At 33.8% G+C, this 16,086-nt stretch overlaps 1 non-coding gene across 1 annotated transcript; it reads right to left on the bottom strand.

Annotated features, from left to right (window-relative positions):
* Positions 1–12,031: 12,031 nt before the first annotated feature.
* On the bottom strand, positions 12,032–12,104 carry TRNAK-UUU (transfer RNA lysine (anticodon UUU)). Its single transcript has one exon. It is a non-coding gene; the product is annotated as a tRNA-Lys (tRNA).
* Between the last annotated feature and the right edge of the window lie 3,982 nt (positions 12,105–16,086).

Raw genomic sequence — 16,086 nt, forward strand, 5'->3', positions numbered from 1 at the left:
TACATGGTGCAATTAATTTGCACTAACTGACAACTGACTAATGCATGTTCTTAATCCCATCTAAAATTTTGGTCTGCGTTGGTCTATGTGCCACATAACATGTTCCAATCTAATTTTTTTGGGAAAATTCCCAATTAGTATCCTATACTTTGGGTCTAGTGTCACTACGGTCCCAGAACTTTAAAATGCAACAATTCAGTACCTGAATTTTCAAAACGTGACAATCCAGTACCTATTGTTAACTAGCTATTAACAGTCATTAAGTGGCATTTTAAAAAGACACAAATGCCCTTCAAATGTCATCTAATTTTCTTTATCAACTATCCAAACATTGACAAAAATTAAAAGTCCCAAATCATTGCCTCTTCTATTCAGTAAAGTTGGGGTCACCAAAATGCCCATTCAAATGTAACCCCAACTTTCTTTGATGAAAGAAGTAAGGATTTGGGACTGTTGCTTTTTTGTCAATGTTTAGATGGTTGATAAAGAAAATTAAATGACACTCAAAGGGCATTTGTCTCCTTTTCAAATGTCATTTAACGATAAGTTAACTGTTGAATAATGATTGGTATTGGATTGTCACGTTTTGAAAGTTCGGATACCGAATTGTCAAATTTTAAAAGTTCATAACCATATTCATTAATTCAACTACTCACGATTACAATCTTGAAAGATAGCAGAATGTAAAAAAGATGGACACGCATAGAACATGTACGCATGTGGTTAACAGTTAGGGCATGTTTGGCCAAAATATGAGCAGCACATTACTAGTACGTGCAATCCAATTTACTAAGCAGTGAGGAAATTTTCTAATAAAAAGTCTGCAATCTACGATCGACATGTGAATCCTCTCAAGAGTGCGAGAGCCAAACTCTAACAAACTTGTTGTCATAATTGTAGAATCTCCCTCAAGAATGATGGAAGAAAGCCCCAATTCTAAAGCAAACAAAAAGGCCACAAGAGCAGCTTTAGCTTCTAATTATTCTAGGAAGCTTTAGAAACTTTAATGGATTTTCCATAAATAAAAGCCCCTGAGTGATCACGGATCACAACACCTAAACCCCCATCTAATGACAATAAAACACCATCAAATTTGATTTTGTGCATAGGAAGTATAGGTTTCTACCAAAAGTGGGAGGAGTCATCTAGCCTTGAAATGGTAATACTAGAAATATCCACATTAATCAATATAGAGCATCGAATCTCCTCCAATTGGATTTCCTATCTGCCACATGAAAATGCTTCCAATAGTAAAATATGATAACTGACTTTCATTAAAAGGAGAGTCAAGTTTAAACGAATTCACATATGCGGCCCACAACTATCATCAGGAGATGTTCCCAATACACGGCGGGGATGTATTGTGGGACGTTGTGGGGTGCCCCCTTGTGGAGCACAGATCTGAACTTAATTTAAGCCAATGAAATAGCCAATCCTACAAGCTCCAATCTATATGTTCATCAACTTTTAGGTTCAAACATGATGCAAACCAAATTGATTTGGCCACTAAACAACCAAAAAAATAGATTGCAAATGGTTTCAACAGCAGTGCCACATAAGCGACAAGTAGGGTCAATTCTAATAATATAATTAGTCAATCGACCAATAGTAGGAATAACATTCATTAAGCATCTCCAAAGAAAAAATTGTACCCGTGGTGGAAAATGTTTAATACGCCAAAAGCTTTTCCATGTTACTATGCCAAAAGCATAACATGCATTAGAATGGCGTGCAATATCAGATGATAAGAGATTGCATATGGAAGACATTGTAAACCTCCCATGAGGAGTAAGTGTGATCCAAACAAGCTTGTCATCAATCTCCTCTACATTTATTGGTAGAGGTAAGGTCTTTATAAGTTGCACCATAGAGGGATCAAAAAACTAAGAAAGTTGTTAATGCACCCAAGATCCAGTGTGAAAGTCAATAAAATATGCCACAAGTAGTACAAGCATCTCATGAGGTAGAAAAATATTAGTGCTGAGAGGAGTCTAAGGTTTAGGCAATCAAGGATCAGCCAAGGCATCTATAGACCAACTGTTCCCAATTCACCATTGACAACCACGCTTAAGATAAGTTCTGCATTTAAGCATACTCGTCCAAATGTAAGTCCCTGCGTTTTTTGAAGAAACAGTCCAAAAATTCTTTTGTTAAAGGTATTTGGACTCCAAAACCTTTACCCATAGATGTGAATGCTCAATCAAAAATCTCTAACATAATTTAGAGACAAGGGAAAAATTGAAACGGTGAAAATCTTTAAAACCCAACATAATTTAGAGGTAGTAATATCAGTCCACTTGTATTAACATAAATGTGTCTTATCATTAGAAAAGCCCCACCAAAAATTGTGGGTCAAAGATGTAAGTTGTTGACAATGGAAAGATGTGAGCATTTTAGTGTTCATGATGCAAGTCTAAAATTAAGCACTTATCTTAAGTACTAGAAAATTAAGTACTTGTTGAATAAACACTTGAAAATAAGTCTAAAATTTAGGCTTATCCAATAGGCACTTATTTTTCAAACACAAATAAATGTTTATTAGTGTGGTAATGGTTCCGATCCAAAATAAGTATTTATTCAAATAATCACTTATTTTTAAGCACCCAAAATAAGTATTTATTCAAATAATCACTTATTTTTAAGCACCCAAAATAAGTATTTATTCGAATAATCACTTATTTTTAAGCACCCAAAATAGATATTTATTCGATTAATGACTTATTTTTAAGCACATCACACTTTGCCTACAGAAGCAACCCAAGAGCTGCTTAAACCCATCCACCCACATTGCATGGCATCTGCAATCTGGGCGCGCCTGATATTGTGCCTTAACAACCGCCAACGAAAATGTTGTGTTGTGTGTGCTGGTGGCCTATCATCTTACATCTATCTATTTATATGTCTATCTAACCAATATAACGTTAATATATTTTACATCAAACAGCCAAAAAGGATCATTCATTCAACAGTTACCCACTCAAAAATCAGAAAAATTTCTTTTTATTTCATCGATCAGAAAAACAGGAGTTCTTGTCAATAACTTTTTCTCGGTAACATAACACGTAGATGTTGTCTGACACGGTATGTTTCTAAAATACACTGACACGTTTGATACAATACAATAATCCTCCTTTCGCTAACACTGCCAAACGGTCCCCATCAAGCTCAGCAACATCCAACGGACCCACCCAGTCTTATTTTCACTCAGGGAGTCAGGGTCAACCACAAACTTCTTTTTTTTTTCCTAACAATCTGCTGCGACCTCTGAGCTCCGACAACCACTGGAAGAATGGAAGATGCGAACTCTGAGAGCTTCGGTTGTCATTTCCAAATTTATGAAGGACAGGTTCATCTCTCACCGCAGTTGCAATTTGGATTGCAACTTTAGAGTAGGAACTATTATAGGCAATGTTTTTAACATCTGGCCGAATTGGACGGTTGGACTGAAAAAATTGTGATGTTTTACCCCAAAATCGTTTTTTGATCAAAAACCGTTCATTTATTCAGTGAACTGCTGATATAAATAGTTGAACTCCATCAAATCATTTGATTCAGGAATGGTTTTTGGCTGTTTTTTGGATTTTTATTTTATTTTTTATTTTTGTTAGAATGGGCCATCCATTTAGAACAGATGGTCAGACCGTTCAACCCAAGAATTGAACCTAAAACGGTTCACTGTCCGGTCAGTTTTTAAAAACCTTGATTACAGGGCCTTCCGTCCTGAACAGACCATTAACTTGGTGGGATGAATTTGTGCAATGCCAATCCATGAATATATATACACCCCCCCCCCCCCCCATTAACTTGGTGGGATGAATTTGTCCAATGCCAATCCATGAATATATATACACATTGGGAAGTTTAGCACACCCCCCCCAACCCAATAGAGAAGGGAATGGCCATCCATCAAATAAGAGAATGCCATTTTAATAGGAATGGGAATTCTAATTCGGCCCAATCAAACAGTTAGAATTGGAATAGTTCATTCCGATTCAAATTTCAGACCTCTATTCCCATAAATCAAACGGGGCAATAATTGGTTTGCTTTAGTTCCATTGGGTTGCATTGGATACACCCTTTCCAACGCTAAAAAATATTTTGTGTGAATTACCCGGCCAAAACAATTGGTGGTGTTTGGGATTGATGCCGATTTTTTAGAAAAGGATAGAACCATATCAACTATTTAATTGATAAATCAGTCAGAAATCGTTTATTAAAATCAGTTTAATTCCAATTATTTTTGGATGATATAGCATCTGCTATAGATTGAGAAATAGTTCCCATAAATACAAAAATCACACAAGAAAAACCGTTTTTAGCCACGGTGTTTTCAGCAACGGACAAAACACCGTGGCTAAAAGCACTATACATAGCAACGGAATATACCCATCCATGGCAATGTTCCCGTTTTTTGTATTCAACCTGACCAACGTTTCCTGTCCATGGCTTAAATATAATTTAGGATAAAATACAAAAATCTCCCCTATAGTTTTACTTTAACAAAAATCTTCCTTAAATTTATAAAAAATTCAATAAAAACCTCCCTTCCATCACTGATTCCAAACGAAAAACGTTAAATTCATGCATAAAATGTTTTTAAATACCCATTTTACCCTTTCTTAATTAGTTTATATATTTCTTTCTTTTGGTACGACTAGTACTGGCCTTACTCAGCTTTGCTTGCTCCCCCTCACCACCGATTCCGACCACTCTGGGCCCTTGATCTAGTCCAGGGACAGCTTGGCCAAGGAGATTGTAAGGACGCCAATCTCCAGCTTTGCCTTCACCGACTCTAAACAATGTCTATTAGCTGGAACTACCTCCAGAACTTGTGAAGATGTGCAATTGTAAGAGTTTTCTGTCACGAATTATCGGAACTGCCTCCAGAACTTGCGAAGATGTGCGATTGTAAGAGTTTTCTCTCACAAATTGACGGTAATAGCCAATTTCGGTGAAGTTTGATTGAGTAACTTTCCTAGCAAACTACAGGTTCCGCCGAACACTGATTGCTTCCAATGAAAATGAATTCAATGAACCTTGAAGAGAAAACGAGATGACCCTCTAGCGATGATTAGCCGATGACTATTCTTTATGTTTCCTTTCATTCATGGCCTTTTACGTTATTACCGCTGAAAATTTGAGTGTCCTCCTTGGTAAATGCATTGACTCGATGTTTGTCCACAGAAACCAGAAATCAGGGTGGAATCCAAATTTGTCAAAAATATTTCAGACGAATTCTAAGATCAATTTATCTTTATTCCAACTTGGTAAAAGCATTAAGTCGATGTATTCATTTTTGTTGAACTTGATAGACCGAAGTTTATGGTCCAAAGTGAGGGTCTTGAGTATGATACACGTGCATATAAGCAACTGTTTAGATGTAATGAGGATAATTTTGTCAATTTTCTTTTTTTTATGAAAAAAATTATTAAATGAATATATTGAACGAAGACTACTATTGACATTTTATGTAAATGTGCCGTTGCTATAAGATTTTTATAGCAACCCTTGATGTAAAAAAACTGTGGTAATTTAAATGAATTGTTAATACTTTAAGCTACGGTTTCATCTAAAACCGTTGCTATAGATATTTGCAGCCACGGTCAAAACCGTTGCTATAGATATTTGTACTTACGGTGATAACCGTTGCTATAGATATTTGTAACCACGGCGGAAACCGTTGCCATAGATATTTATAGCAACGGTACAATATAAATCTGTTGTAATAAATTATTTTTTATTAGCAACGGTTAAAATCTGTGGCTATAGGTTTTTGCCACATCAGTATCCGCCACTGAGAAAAAAAACTGTGACTAAACCATTGCTATAGCCATTAGCAACAGTTTTTGGTATTTTTTATGATGTTTTTGTCCGTTGCTAAAACTAATTTTTCTTGTTGTGATTGCTAATAATTACTACCAAACAAGCAATTTCTCAGAAAAAAATAAATGATATGATAAATTATTGATTTTTGCAAAATCTGAGCATCAATCCCAAACATAGCCTGTGCCTTAAATCTGATCATCACCAAAATAAAAATTCATACGACATATACCCAAAATTATGTTCGAGTCCAGTCCAAACATAGCATGTGCCTTTTCAGAATTTGCTATTGTTTATGCTTTATAAGAGGGAAAGGGAGAACGAGGGGAGGAGTCTCACTTCAGCATGATCTCGAAGCACACATGACACCTCGTGCATTCATGTGCTCATCAATTAACACCAACAAATGTTTCAATTTTTTTTCAGTTATTATTATTGGGAATCTTTCTGACCCCGAGACGGAGAGAGTAAAGTAGCACTATAACACTACTGTTTTTATTTATTTTTTTTTTGGACTTTAATAAATTTTGTTTTTGCAAGCATCAAACTTGGTGCCTGACACAGATTATGCTGTCAATCTCTCGAGATCGGCTTCTATCAAGACCCACACCGTTCTAACAGCATTTTGCAACCTTGCATTGGGAATATCTCTCCAAGAAATAAAACATACAAGTATGGAGATATTCCCAATGCAAAGCAGTAAAGACTGCTCGAATGGGCTTTTTCCTAACTGAAGCCGAACTCCAATCTCTTTGCCTGCCCGTATCTCATTCACCACAAGATCATTGATCACGTCAAAGACAAGCTCCCTCCAACAAAAAGGCAGGAATCAATCGTTTGCATTTTGTTATAACTTACACGTCAGAATAGGAAGATCATGTTTTTAGCCCAGCCCAGCCGGCCCGGCCCAGTCCGAGTAATGGATATACCCTTAAAATAGATCATTGATATATGCATGGATTTCCTTACAATGTCAATATCTATATTTATATTATATATAAAAGTGTGGATGTAGTGATTTTTTTAATAAAAGTTATCTTTTATTTCTTTGTTTGAGAAAAGGTATAAAAGTCATTTTATTATAGCTTTAATGTCACTTGTAATGGCTACTAAAATGCCTATATTTGTGTAACTTTATTTATTATTTTCCACCTCATTTATTAACTCCCATTTTTCTTATTAAATCTTATTTTTAATTATTAAATGCTACTAATTAGATCTATATCAACATTTTTAACAATATTAATTCATATATTTTAAAACTAACTAAAAAACAAAACTATTCTTTATCCAAGTTGTGACTATGCAATTCAACCATCCGAACCAAATTGATTAACCTATGAAGTCATAGTTAGGTAATAAAATTTTAAAAATAAAAATAAATATAGAGAATTACAAAAATGTAGAAAAAATAGATGCATTTGTGACATTTTTATTAATCAAACTATGTTTAATAAACAAGAATTATTTTTATTGATAATGAATGAAATACATAATTTAAAACTAACCAAAAATGAAATTATTTAATTGTTTAGAAAAGATCAATAGTTCAACTTTTGGGTCAAATGTGTTAACCTTTAATGTCATAAATAAATAATAAAAATTAATAAAATATAAAAATACATAAATTTTGCAATAAAAAACATTCGCGCGCATGTATAATATCATATCTTTATCATATTAAACAAAAAGTAAATGTGACATATTAGATTATTTTTACAAACAAAAATACAAAAAAAAATTATAGAAAAAATTGAATACATCTGTAATTATATATTTGCACTACTACTAAAAATATGAATAAAATTGTGGAACTTTCTTTTGTCTAAAATACTCATTTTTGAATTTAGTCCCTATTTAATTGTGTGATTTAAATTGTAAATTGAACTACTACTTTTAACCTCATTCAATTCCCTCTATTCAAATTTTATTAATAATAAAAAACAAAAAAAAAATATAAATACATAAAGTTTATAGAAAATTTTGGATACATTATTGCTATCATTATCATCATCTACAACTCAACTGATGGATTTCAAAACCTAATTGTGAAGGGGCCCAAACCTGGGAGGTCGGGGCATTTAAATTGTAGAATAATCAGTTGGGTTGTAGCCATCTATGCCAATACAGCCAACTACATGGGTGTTAAAAGTAGATCATAAAGTAGGGGTGACAATTGGACTGGATTTGGTCCATTCCAATCCCATCCAATATGAGTCTGTTACAAATGGATCAGGTTCAATCCATTCTGATGAATGTTCTGGACTATTTTGGACCAATCCGATTTAATGTCTGAACTGTCCAATTTGTTTAAATTGGTTTCAACTCGAATCTGATCCATTGACACCTGTATTCTTATCTTCTATCAATGGATTGGATATTTGATTTAATTAGGCCCAATCTAATCCAATAAACACTTTGGACCATTAATCTATTCTGTCCATTCTGTCCACATTGATTTAGATTTGGACTGGTCCAAGTCAAAATCGGTTCATTAATCTATTCTGTCCATTTTGTCCTTGTGAGATTGATGAGTCTATTAAGATATGTTTGATGAAACCATACTATCACTCGCTTTACATATCCCTTTCTTTCTTCTACAAATCCTTTTCAATATTTCTATCTTTTACATACGTAGTGTTTCTTGATATGTAGCGATAGGAAACATATTTAAAAGTTAAAACACTTCTTATCAATTTGATTCCCCACTTTCCAATTTGTGGCCAAAAAATGGAATTGGAATGTAAAGGAAGGAATCTATAATAAATGGGATGCCTCTGTCTGTCTATAACATAAACCGTCCTCTGCCCTGTATAGTATACTTTGAGGTGAGAGGTAGTCAACGAGTTCGGCTTCAGTCAGGGCAAAGCCGGTTGGAGCACCCTTTATTGTCTTGCATTGAGAATATTTCCATGCTTATATGCTTTATTTTATGAGGAGATGTTCCCAATGCAAGGGTGAAAATGACTGTTAGAACAGTGTGGGCATAGATTTGTCCTAATAGAAGCCAATCTCTCCACCAGTCAAAAGCAAGTTTGGTGTCAATCAAGAAAAAGTAGAAAAAACGTTTCGTCCTTAAAACAAGATTAGCCTTATGTTAAAGCATGTGCTTTTCAAAAATGTATTTCAATAAAAATGTGAAAAATGTAGAGAAAACTTAAAACTCATAAAAATAAAAGTTATATGTAATTCAACAAACTGTACAAAAATTGTGGAAATAGCACTAATTTTATGGCCAATGTAATAGGGAAGGGCAAATTTAAAAGCTAAACTTACCATTCCAATGGTCAAAATTGGGTATTTTGATAATTTTGCCTGCTTCCGTCAGCTTAAGATAATGGAGGCCGTGTAGATGCAACAATACCAGAAAGTAGAGGGGAGGACGGTGCTATTAGCATAAAGCGTAGGGTATTGAGCCGCAACTGTCAGAGAGTAAAGGGGTGGTCAGAGATGGCAATTTCGTGGGGATTTTAGAGTATCTGACCCGCTTCGGCCCTAATAAGACCTATTTATCAAAACTCTATAGGGTTTGGGATGGATTTGAGTTTTGACCGCGGTGTACCCGAACCCACTTATACTTAATGCAAGTACCCACTCTTGATACCCGATTATATAAACCTGTCTATTTATCTATTATGAGGGGCATCGCATTTTACTTATGTATTTGGATTTTGGATGTAATTAAAAGAACATTGAAGAGGTAATTAAAAGAAATGTATTTGGATTTTGGATGTGTTTTGGATAAGTATAGATACAATGGAATTTTTAAGATACACATGGATACACCATAGAAATTCAAATATATATATTAAAAATATATTATTTTAAATAATCTACAGCTCTAATAACTCTATACATAGAAAAATACATTTTAATAGTTTTTGACTTTATGTGAAGTGTAATTTCACCATAAAAATGGGATATATAAACCATTGGAATGTTCCAAAGAAAACATTGATATACAAATATACGCATAATTTTTAACAAATTAAAACCATAAATCTCATTAATGATCATGATCATGTAAAAGGTTAAAATTTTAAAACAAACAAAGTTTAATAAATAATGGTGTTATGTGCAATAGAAAAAAGTACATTCTCCTAAGAAATTAGTCATAAAAAAGTGTCTTAAATGGATACCACCAAAAAGCCCTCACTAGGTTGAAACAGTCCGAGAAGATGGATACCACCAAAAAGCCCTCACAAGGCTTAAGGAACTCTTAAAAGCCACAGTAATTGTAGATAACAAACGACCAACTGAAAAAGTCTGATCTCTAAAAATAACATTATTCTTGAAAATCCAAATATAGTAATAGGTAATTGCAATCCAAGATAAAATCCTTTGTCCATCAACACCTGCAGTAAAATGATCCAGAATCTCAATAATAATATTAGTAGGGTTAGTGTGATTAAATCTCTCAACTCTCACACACCAGGGAGATAAGAAAAACCAAAGAGCTTTTGCCACCGGGCATACACTCTCTATCATGTTTTTCAAACCGCTGTTGGTTCGAACGGTTACACTGTTTGGCCCAAGAATCATCTAGGTAATCGGTTTCGTTTTACTCCAAATTTGGTTTTTGGTCAAAAATCGTTGAAAAAATCATTAGTCCATTGATCCTGGTTGTTGAATCGTCGATCCGTCATTTCGTTCAACGGTTTTTGGCTTTTTATTTTTTTAAGTTTTTTTGTCATAATAAACTGTACATTCGAACCAAACGGTCAGACCATCAACCCAGAAACCAGTGTCCAGAACGGTTCTATTTCCGGATCATTTTTTAAAACCATGCTCTCTATTGAATTATCACAAAAAAACACAAGAACTAGAGATACTAAAATCCCGTTCAAGGGCAAAAGAAGCAATAAGAACAAAGTTTTTTATTACTCTCCGTAAAAACAACTTATACCTAGGAGCAATTCTTAACTTCCAAGTTTCGTTTATTAACTTTTCTTTCACAGTAGGCAAGCGGAATTCCCTTGGTTTCCAAATAGACAAATAAGCATTCTTTAACAGTCAAGGAACCATTTTTGGCTAACCTCCAAACAAACCAATCCACCTTGGGATACTTCTAAACACATGGACATTCAAACATAAGTGACACAATTCTCACCAAGCAACTGAATCCTTGTCACCAGCCACCAGCCAATAGGTGCAAGTCCAAGGAACATTCACTTCAAAATTTAAAGAGACCTTGAGCAACAAATTGGATTTAAGAAGAAAGATAGATTTATAAATAGTTTTCCAAATTCTCGAACAATTTAGACTTCAACTTAGTAGGAAAAACACACTAAGGATGGACATACTTCTCAATAACATAACCCATAGTCTGTAAGTGGTGTGTTAAATAAAGTTAGTTATGGCGTCAATTATGATACAAATTGTGATTTAATGGGTTAAGGTAATTAAATTTAGATTTCAATTTTAAAAAATAATAGCAATAGGATATATGAAATAATAATCGGGTGGAGATGGGTTAAATAGGTTTGGGAAATTGAAAGTAGAGGTGGCGTTGAGTCGAGCTGAGCTGGATACTTGGCTATTCGAGCTCGGCTTGCAGGAATGGTATCAGGCTCGAGTTCGAGTTTGAGCTCGGATCGGTTCATAACTCGCAAGTTCGAGCTTGGCTCGTAGGAATAGTATCAGGCTCAACTCGAGCTTGAGCTCGGCTCAGTTCATAGCTTGCAAGTTCGAGCTCAGCGCGGCTTAGCTCGAGCTCGACTATAAACCAAGTTTTTTTGAAAAATAAAAATTATATGTATAAAATTATTTTTTTTATTTACATACAAGAAAATAAGAATTATAAAATTATTTACTATTATACATAAAAAATAAAAAATATTATATTAATAAAAATATTATTATATATAATAAAATTATTTATTATATATGTATGTATGTATATATAATAAAAATTATTTATTTAATATTAGGTTTGTGAGCCTTTCGAGCCGAGCTTGCCTCGATTAACAAATGAGCCTATATAATAAATTCGAATTCAACTCAAAGATCAATTTAAACCAAGCCGAACTCGAATAACTCATGAAAGACTATGTTAGTAGTCACCCCTAAATTTGAAAGAAAAGATCGAGTTTGGGATGAAGGCAATTTTCATAATCATAAAACCCAATCCGTTGCTATTCGTCCAAAAGACGTTTCACTAATTTATCATTTTTCTGACAAAAACTAGAAAAGTAAACCGTTCTCCTTACGCCGTCTGTGGGAATCGAACCCACGACCACGTGGTTAAAAGCCACGCGCTCTACCAGCTGAGCTAAGACGGCAATTTTGATTATTGTTGTACAGATTTTAATTTGTTCGTTAATTAGGATTTAGTTAAGTACTCTTATCAACCTCGCTGCCCCGTACCTGGCGAGTCATTGATGGTTTGCAAAATATGACATTACCAAATAAGGAAATTTTATCTCGGTAACCTCACGGTACCACCAGGCACCGTCATTCCGTCACTGCGTCACAGACTCATAATATGGCAAAAGCTTTGACCTCCGTCGCACTTTTTTCCGAGCTTTCACTTTTCCCGCTCAATAATCAATCAATAATTCAATATTACTCTAACCAGGATGAATTTATCCATACCTACCACGTGAGATCGCAGCCACAGATGAGAAATATTTCATGTTCTTACATGTTTTTATGCACGAGAGATATTTTCAATGCAATGCATCGGGTGGTGTTTAATGGATAAGTATGGGTAGGAGTGTTTAAATTCGGTTGATAAATTGAAAATCGAATAAATTAATTTGGTTTTATTTTTTAAAAAAATCAGGTTTTAATTACGATTCAATTTGATTGAAATTTTCAATCAAATCGTAATCTGAATTAATGTTGTTATATAGTTAAGTATATTAAGCATTAATTTTTATTTAATATTTTATCATAATTAATTATTATATTTCGCAATGAACAATTTATCAATTTCCCATTGGGATTTAGGCCCATTCTAACTTTTAATTAATAATAGTTGATTAAAACATATATTAATTATTAATTGTTAATTAGTTATTAATTACTAATTATTTTTGAAAATGGCCAATTCACCAATTCCCTATTGGCATAGGACTTTGGGCCTATTCTAGCTTATAATTAATAAAGCTAATTAATTAAAAATTAAAACCATTAGACTTTGGGGTCATTCTAAATTTTAATTAAAATAAATTACCTAAAACTCACCATGACTTTTCAGTATTTCTCTTAAACTCGCCATAACTTTTCAAAATGTTTTGCTTGCGGTTGTCTAATGGGGAATTCACTCCAATTCAGTCTCTCCATTATTCAACTCCTGCAGCAATGGTATAAGACTTACATTTTCATAAAGTTGATCTAAAGAAAACATACCACCTGTCGATGGAATATCTTCAAGGACGAGCTTTGACCGGTGCAATTGGAAACTTGAGCATCCAAAACGCATATGCTGAAGCTGAAGCCTTGGTTAAGTTGGGTCATAAGATGGAGGACATAGCAGGTACCTAGCCTTCTATATATAACTCTTTAGTTATGTATTCATATTTGTCAAAATCCTTTATTTGTTTTTTCATACTTGTCTCCCATTCTGTTAAATATGCCTTTTTGCCTCCTAAATATGGTACAATTACTGCAACAAGTTTTTCACATCCACCATTGCTATGGAAGTTCAGCTTACCGTGTAGAAAATTATCTCAAAGGAAATGTTAGAAAAGGGGCAACTTGGATAAAAATTGCACTTTCAGAAATAGTTGTAATCTTACTTGCTCCACACTAATGTAAATAAATTAGATTGTATTTGTCCAAATTAATAGTGATTAGTGAATAAACAAGACTACTTGAACCGAGGAAAGGAATTAATAACAGTAAGCTTCAAATTTAAGGGAATTAACAAAGATGCAGCAGCAGGAAATTACTGGTTCATATAAAAAACAAACGAAAGAAATAAGGGAGAATGACAGTTCAACCCAGGATCAGTATTTATAGGCTCAAAGTACATTTGGGGTAGGTGCCATTTTGGAATTGATGTCGGTTCACGGGCAAATATGAGTGCATAGAGTGTGGGTTTTTGACCTTTTGAATGTTTATATTTCTAAAATGGAAATTAAAAATCTGCATTGGGCCTGTCCGTACTTCTCCGAAAAAATAAATGGTCTGAGAAGTTCACCAGCTGATATAAATATTGGGTAATGAAACTTAGCTTCAAAAACCTAGATATAAAGGCATGATGTCAGGAAACAGAGATTCATATCCCTATTTCCTTTATCCATCACGCTATCAGATCTAGGCATCACCAGTTGTAGGCACTTCAAGATATCCAAAAGAATTCTTCACTAACCCTTTCTTGCTAATTAACATTATAAACACATAATCCAACTCATTGTAGGTTTGTACCAAACCAAATGACTGACAGCATGCCATTTATCCATGATGGCAATGAACCACACGAATGGATCCATATGATGTAACAACAGTGTCAATTTTTGGCTAGTTTCACCTTCCATATAGAAGAACTAGAGAATAACTCCATATTAAGTACAGGTAACTAAATGTGTGTATAATTTAGTTTGAAGTTTATTATTTAGTTATAAAAAATTAATTTAAAAAAAAAACAAATATAGGTCTTGCACCTTTATAATTGACAATCTATTCTAACCTATTTTATTTGAAAACCATTATTAATTTATGCTTTTTAATTTGATTTAAGATATTAAATGAGATCTTATTCGTAAACAATAACCCACTTTATTTGGTATTTACTATTTATCTAATAAATCTATTTTGAGTTATTTATTTTTAAAAGTTAAATTAGGTTACTTCCTAAAAATTAAATCAAGTTTGTAATTAATAAAGTATTTTCTTTTTGAAAAAAAAAATCATTTAAAAACAAACGTGGGTTTGTGATAATCTTTTAATGGGTCCCACCATTTGTATTAGGGATTTTTGGACTGCAATCCCCTTTAGAAATCTTTTTTGCAACCCCCTCCTAGTCTACTAGTAGCTCCCCTATAAACCACATCCTGCCCATGAATTTGGCATCAATCCACAGGCAGGATTCAGTCCACCCCTAGGAAATCCTAGCTCCACCTAGGGGTGGACTGAATCATAAAAACCCATTGTATTTAATAGACTATGGATAAAATGTGTTAAGCTAATAAATAATTATTTATTGAGAATGTTTAGGAGTGAAACTACCCACTTTTTGAATCATATTTCTTAAATTAACAGAATGCCACGCATCTGAATAGTGGTAATGGGTTGTAGGCCTTGGTAGGAATTTCTCAAAAATTGCCACATGTCTAGTTTTCCAGAAAATGAGGTCTACTTGTCTGAATAGTGGTAGTGGGTTATGGGCTTTAACAACTTCTCAAAAAATGACATATGTCTAGATTTCCAGAAAAAATGAGAATGCCATGTGTCTGAATAGTGGGGGTTGTAGCCTGAAGACCTTCTATATATATATATATATATATATATATATATGATTTGTTTGCATTTTCTAAGTAAACTTGGGTACAAAAATAGTCTATGGTTTGGGTAACATCCAGTTTGGAACTACCCAACCTAGTGGGCTGCAAGGAGGCAAGTTTCTAAGACGGGTATTTCTTTAGTTTGATGGTTCAGTCAGATGGTCTCCTATGGATCTTAAAACACTGACATAGCAGTCCTATTTGATTGGCTAATATTGTAAACTTGACAAACCCTCTTCCATTGTTCGGACTTGGGACATCTTGAAGTGTATGGAAGCATAGAGATTATGTCTAGCCATTAATAATGTTCTTGGTTAACCAAGGAGCTTTGCTGCCTGTTTGCTGCTTGATGTTTTCAAGTAAGCTCCCATTTGATAATTACGAGCACAAATATTCTTAATCCAAGTTAACATATTTTTCCACTCACTTTATTCTTTTGGTATATTGCTTCTCAGATAGAAGAAATGTATTTGTGAACTTGAGGACTCATATCCCAGAAAAGTTACTTGAACTCAACGGTGAAATTAGAACAGTTGAGGCAACTAATAACTTTAAGAACTTGAATATTTATTTGTAATTCTCAGTACCCATACAGCCATACTCAACTCATCTTCTGAAATTCTAAGTTCTCTCCACCCAAGTCAGGGATTGCTTCTTCCTACTAATGGAAAAATAGCCTTGGGAATCGTCTGTTTGGGTTTCTGATAAATTATTTTCTTATGAAATTGTTATATTCATGCTTTTAGTTTTTCTTATCCTCATATTAATTCATGACTAATTTTCCAAATCTGGAACCTATCTGTATCTCCTTTTA

The sequence above is a fragment of the Nelumbo nucifera genome, chromosome 6 (genome assembly GCF_055504915.1).
Source record: "Nelumbo nucifera cultivar China Antique chromosome 6, China Antique-T2T, whole genome shotgun sequence".
Classification (NCBI taxonomy): Eukaryota; Viridiplantae; Streptophyta; class Magnoliopsida; order Proteales; family Nelumbonaceae; genus Nelumbo; species Nelumbo nucifera.